Below are 7270 nucleotides of genomic sequence, written 5' to 3'. Positions count from 1 at the left end.
AAGTAAACTATTTAACGTATGTAAAGTCACATACATGTGCAGTTAACGGGACTCCTTAGTTGCATCGTGAGCATGACAATCTCATGCTTGCACTAAACTATCGCTAGCTTTTGTTCTTTCCTACAATGTATTATTATGAAAACTGAAATTCTAAATAAGTGCTTTTTTTATTTCTTTGATTTTATCAAAATAATTACCATAATATAAACTGAAAAGTAATGCAACAATTTCTACAATTTATATAATTTAAAATCCTAAATAAAAAAATTTTCAATAAAACAAGAAACTTAAAAAATAAGGAAATGTATGATACATATTGAATTTTAGAGAAGATCCTGAGGAAATTATGCAGCACTGTATTTTTACGAATAATAATAAAAATGTACAATTAATATAATAGGTATAATTATTAATTAATATTTTAGTCACATACATTTCCATTTCTTCTAATTTCATTACTTCATAAAACTTAGCTAATGCGTGCGTAATCTCTCTTTCTTTGTTTTCTTTTTCTTTGTGCGTTGTTGTATTAATGAATATAACATAACTGAAAGAATTGGTCAGTGCGGTCTAACTGAATCTCGGAACTGCATTGTGCACGCACAAGCATATTTTTCTGTATTCAGAAAATGCAAGATGTACCGATGCCTTACTATTTTTTCCGTTATTATGATAAATTGCGTATCCATATCCATTACTGCGTTTTTATACGCTTTAGAACAAATATCCATATTTCATTCGTACGATTATTGTCACAATAAGCTAGAGAATCGTTTATATATATGTATACACACATACACAATTTAATAAAATTATTAATTTTAACTAATAAATTCATAATTATGTAAATAATTGTTTACATCATATTTACAGCATGTTAATTAAAACTTTTTTATATAAATAATTACGTCAAATTAATGTGCATGCTTTTTCATGTTTACATATTTAATATTATTTAAATTTTTTATTTAATTTGTCTCCAGAATACAATTTAAATTTTAATACATTTAAACATTTTAATTGGTCATTATTTGGATATGTAATAATTCAAAATAAATAGAAAATGAAATATAAAAAATAATGCTATTTGAAAATATAAAATAAATCAGAGCAAAATTTTATGAGATTTTTAGAACAAATATTCATATTTCATTCGTATGATTATTGTCACAATAAGAGAATCACGTTTATATATATATACATTATTATAATAAAACTATTAATTTTAATAAATTCACAATAAAGATGTCATATTAACATCTGTAAGGGAGCTCATAAAAATAACTGCGGAATGCATCGTCGCATTCCTCGTAAGATTGTAACAACCTGATGATTCTCAACCTTCTGGCTTCTTGCGAGTCATTTCGAACAAGTATTGTTTTATCTTTGTTACACTTTGGTCAAAAATATTTGTTAAAAATTTGGATAGACATATCAAATGTAATATTTAAACAATTTTTATTTTTATAATGATAAAAATGTTTAATGCCATTTAATAGTTTATATAATTATATTTTTAGGAAGAAAAAATGTATATGTGTGCGTATGGAATATTACTTTCATATGCAGAATTAGCTAGCCTACTTTTCTAACTCGTTGCTAATTTGTGAAAGCTTGACAGCTGCAAGACGTGTGCGCCACGTATGTACGTACGTCTCATGCTTTCTGGCAATTCTGCAACATTCACTGACAGATGATATGGATGTATATGTATTACTATGCATTTCTTTTTTTTCTCTTCTCCTTTCTCAATGCAGCAAAAATGTAACACAATCTTTCAAAAAATGTAAATGTGATGTAATAATTTTATATAAAAAAATTATCAATAATAGCAATAATTATACAACACAAAGTCTATAATGCAATTAAACAGATATATGAGATGAAATTTTAAACAATTTAAAAATATTTATTTTTATAACAAAAAATATTCTTTCTCTATCAATCAGGATTCATTTATCGATTGGTCTCGCACATCGGCACACCTGTTTTACACCTGAGCCACTTATATATATATATATATAAATGACCTTAGTAGAATTGTTCGCATTGCAATACGGCACATGAAAAATTAAAACTGCATTCTACGTAACGGGTAGTCTCCTAGTAACCAAGTATGCATGAAATTATACTCGGTCAGTAACTGATTCTCATCTGAAAAGAAAAAAATAAAATAGATAGAATTATCTTTTTGCGTAAGTAAGAATATAATTTTGCCGATGCATATTAAATATTTATTCATATTATTGTTTTTATATAAATTATAAATATTCGTTATTACTTTCGTATTATTACTGTTGGGAAATATATTTACATACTATTCTAGTTAATTTGACAAAATGTGATAGTCTTCTCAAACTTATGTGATAATCTCTTTCTTATAATTTAATTATTTTTAGTTATATAATAATTATTATCTATTAATATTTTACGCACATACACACATACGTATACTATAATTAAGTAATAAATATATTATTTAATCATATGCAATTATGTGCGCAAAACTTTATTATTTTTATTACAATATAAGTTAAAATAACTATATATACAATATACATATTTTAATATTTACAGGTATATTTTAATTTAAATGCAGATTTTATTATTACTGACTGCTGGTAATAAGATTATTCTTGCTTGATCATTAGTTGATAGTATCGAAAAAAATGTGATATCTCATTATTTGTTTTAAATTAAGCAAATAAATACAAATTAAGACGGTTTATATTTTCTAAATTAATATAATTATTATGTAATATAATATGTCACATATTACAATATATATTCCATATATTAGAACACATCTCAAACGATAACTTCTCATCTACTACCGATGGATATATTTTAATATATTTATATTAGTTGCATGTATATTGATATAAATATATTTATAAAAGTATTTATTTTTTCCTAATTATGCCATAAAAATATCCTACAAAAACTAAACAAAATATGTGATTTTTATATTTAATAATATTCAAATAATGGATATTTAGGCAAAAATTTCTTGCAAATAAACTTCTCTATATTTTATTAAATCAAAAGTTATAAAAATATGATAACTATCCCATATATATATATTTATGGGATAAATCGTATATATATAATTTTACTTTATAAATTTTCGCTGTAAAATAATCACTAGGAAAACTATCTTGCAAAAACAATGCAGTAAATCATAAAAGATTGGTCGGGCATCCAAAAACTTATTAAGTGCGCCAATCGAGGCGGGAAGAGCATAAACGATGTTGTCGTCTGCATCAGGCGCACAATTACTGTCGTCGTTTTAAGCGTGTCGTCGATGATAGCCAAAACGAGCATCCGGACGTGGTGTTGGGAGACGAAAACAAGAAAACAAGACAACTGCAAGAGGAGCAACCAGACGAAGCTGTCGTGTTAAAAAAAAAAAGAAAAAAAAGATACGACAGGAGGGAGAAAGTAACTGTGGAAGAGCGCGATCTTGTTGGACGTTGATAATTGACTTCTAAGATGAAGCCAAGTTTAAAAGAAAAAAATATATATTATAAATTAAATGATAAAATTGAGACAAATTAATCAAAAAGTATGTCTTTTATCATTGTCTTTATTTTATAAAATATATTGCATAAAATATATATATAAATATATATATATATATATATATATATATATATATATATATATATTTTGTGATTATAATATTATTTTTTTAAATTTGCATTAATTCTCTTCGTAATTAGAATTAAAAATATCTTTGCAAAATTACGTTATAAAACTGTCAAATATATTGTAAAATAAAAATCTTATAATTTTCGCTACTTATTTCTTCGATAATGTGTACGATATGTTTTCTCTTAATCATAATGTATAAAAATTTTTATTTTAATACTACATTCCAAAGTAACTCATCAATCTTAAATGAACATTTAATATCATTTCGTGTATTTATCAGCTGTCATCTTGAGTAACATATCAATTTTATAAATTAGTACTTATCTTTCTCTTGATATATAATAAAATTGAAACAATCATTGACGAATAATCTCGCCAAGATATGTTGTGATGTTTCCGACACACATAGCTCGACTAGCACTTTTCTCCTTCCGAAAAGCCACATTCCGACACGTCCAACCCTAAACGATCAACCCCGATTCCCTTCCAGGAACAACTGCGTGGAACGCAAACTACGAGCCGAAAAATGACGCCGTAAACGGAAGAAAAAAATCGTGCTGGTCCAAAAAAAAATATTAGAAATTCGTGTGTGTCATAACCGTCCGCGAGGGTGCAACGAACTAACCGGGCATCGAAACGACATGGGTATGGGACATTCCTTCACCGTCCCCGTTAATTGGCACTTTCATCCGCAAAGCCGGTCGTTCGTGGATCCCGGGGACATCAAGAATAGTCCCCGGCATTCGATCGATCGCAGATCCCTCTCCTTGGTCGCTTTTGTACAATCCGGCTGCATTGTGGCATATCGACGTGCCTCCTTCTCTCCTTGCTCTTCTCACCTCTCTTGCTACTTTCCTGGCGCTCTGCTTCTGGTCCTAGAACTGTGCACCAGAATGCCTCCGACCTCACCAAACTAGACGCCAGACTGGTTTTTGTCCAATTTAGGTCCCCCATTGTTCGCCTCGCGTTGGAATGAAAATAGAGGAACCACTAACAGCGTCCTATTCGCGTACGTTGCATAGAAAAACACTGGCAGTATCAACGAACACGCTCGATTCTCCTGTCAAATTGGTATATATAAGCGAAATGAATTTTAAAAGTGAATAATGAAGGCATAATAAGACCTTTCTCGATTTCGCGAGATGATTTCCTCTCTCTATTGCATTAATAAAATACGAATATTTCTATTTTATAGTGCTTCAACTTTATCAATATTTCTATATGTGTGGCTCATATTTTTCAAATTAATATAAACAATTAAATAAAGCTTACATTTTTATATAAAATTTTACGATGATATTATTACATATTTTACGAATGATATTATTACATATTTTAGAATTGCGTTAATGTTTCAATTTAACTGCAATGTGCAAACAGAAGTGTTAGTGCGACATCACACGCATCGATAAGAAGCGACGTGTTCCCAGGACTGCATACAGTCAATTCATTGTACTTTCTCTGTCTCTCTCGAAGAATACCACACCGAAATGCCATGAAAGAAGCTCTATAAGCAACCAGGTGTAGACGGCTTCCAGGTGTTCTTAACGCAACATCGAGACTCTTCCAACATTATCGTTGTGTGTATATGTGTGATATTTTTTCATTTATATTATCTTTTTTATTATATATATTTCAAGCAAAGATTGTCTACACGTACACAATTCTCGACTAATGTAACTGTATAATAATTAATTCCTTTGATTTTTCAATGAGGCTATCAAAATTGGAGAAGTTATGTGATAAGATCGTCCGAGGATTAAATCGAAAATTAATTCTTTGCAAAAACGAGAAATACATATATGTAGATCCACATTCCATACATTATGCGATATTCCCAGGATCGATCCGCAAATAAAATGTGTGTCCCGACTGTGACTTTCGAGCAGTTTGAATAACTTGATGAGAGAACTTATAATTAGCGTTCGTGACTGACTGAGAACGAAAAAAATTGTTACTTTGTCGGTGCATCGGATTCTCGTTAAATAGCACATAACGGAACTCGCACGATCTCTTTCTATTTTTAATATCATCATATTTTCCCCATGGAATATTCCGACATTGACTTTTAAAAAAATTTATCATAATTCACGTTGCTCTAATTATAATTATCTTATAACTATAGTAACGAATAACGATACTTTTATTAATGCAACGGTAAACCTAAAATGAGAAGAGATAGAATTCTAAAATTGATTGGTTGATTTGAATAAAAAGTTTAAAAATTTTATTTATATTAATTGAAAGAGTATTTTGATATATATTAAAAATTTATGGGATAAACTATAAATTTAGATTAAAATAAATTTTAATTTAAAAATATTCTTAAAATTTGAATTTTTTACAAATAATTTAATAATTTATAAATTTTATTATTCAAAAAAGTTTAGAATAAATTTAATTAAATAAAAAAATATTTAAATTAATAAAAGTTTTAGAGTAATAATGATTAAATTAGTATTAATGTAATATTAAAATATTAAATTAAATTAAAATAAAAATAAGTAGTATATCTTATGAAAGATATATCGCGATACTAAGAAAAAAAAAGAGATGACAATAATCTTTAACGATAATGCGATTTGTGAAGATAAATCGTATATGACAAGGAAATGTTTTTCACGCGTTCCTATCTGATTCTACTTTCAATTGAAACGAATTATCAATCGTCTCTCTAGATTTACATCTACGGAATCGCATGAAGCACAGAGTAACTCGTTAAGCGGCAATAGTGGTCATTGATTCGTATGTCATCTGGCTGCAGTATGCGTCACTGCGTTGCTGCACTTATATAGAAAACGAGCGGCGTTAAATGCATGCATCACTGGTTCGTCACGCAGGATAATTCCGCGCAAGCTGCTCGAACAACTAGTGACGAGCATAAAAAATTCTTCTAATCATCAGTGTACATATATGTATGATGTTAGTCACAGAACGGAAATATAATTTTCCCTATTATTTATACCGCTTTTTTATTATAAAGTATTATTTAAGTATGTCATATAAATAAGTATTTTATAAAATCGTATGTGTATGTATAATTTATATATATTATATATATAAATTTTTATAATAATTTTAAAATAATATCAAAACATTGTTTTGATTATATTTTTTAATTAATTATATTTTTTATATTTTTAATCAATTATAATTTTTATAATAATTTTAAAATAACATCAAAACATTGAAGTAAAATATTAGATATTAGTATAAATTATTTTTTTATTATCCACACTAGAAATTATTTTCAAAAAGGGTACACAATTTTTTGTATAAGGCTTTAGATATTTTTATGTATAAAAAAAACAAATTGAATAAAAATATATTACTATAATCATAATACTTTTAAATGATTACTGGCGCGTATATTTGCAGAATGAAAGAAAAGTAAAATCATATTCGGCAATTGAGCGAGATTACAAGAAGTCAGATGTATATTTAGGTCAATCAATAATACGACGCATATCAAATTCCTTAACCCTATACCTTCGACGAGGGACGCCCTGCCCTTACTATACTACAAATTCTGATCACGTATTGATAGTGCACATACCGACATACTTTTCTACGCCGGAAATTCAAACGCAAGTGAGAAGCCAGTAGAAATACACAC

Source organism: Camponotus vicinus, unplaced genomic scaffold, assembly GCF_025532165.1.
Source record: "Camponotus vicinus isolate PSW18456_S1 unplaced genomic scaffold, iyCamVici1.0 SCAF_4, whole genome shotgun sequence".
NCBI lineage: Eukaryota > Metazoa > Arthropoda > Insecta > Hymenoptera > Formicidae > Camponotus > Camponotus vicinus.
This window is presented reverse-complemented; position numbering follows the sequence as displayed.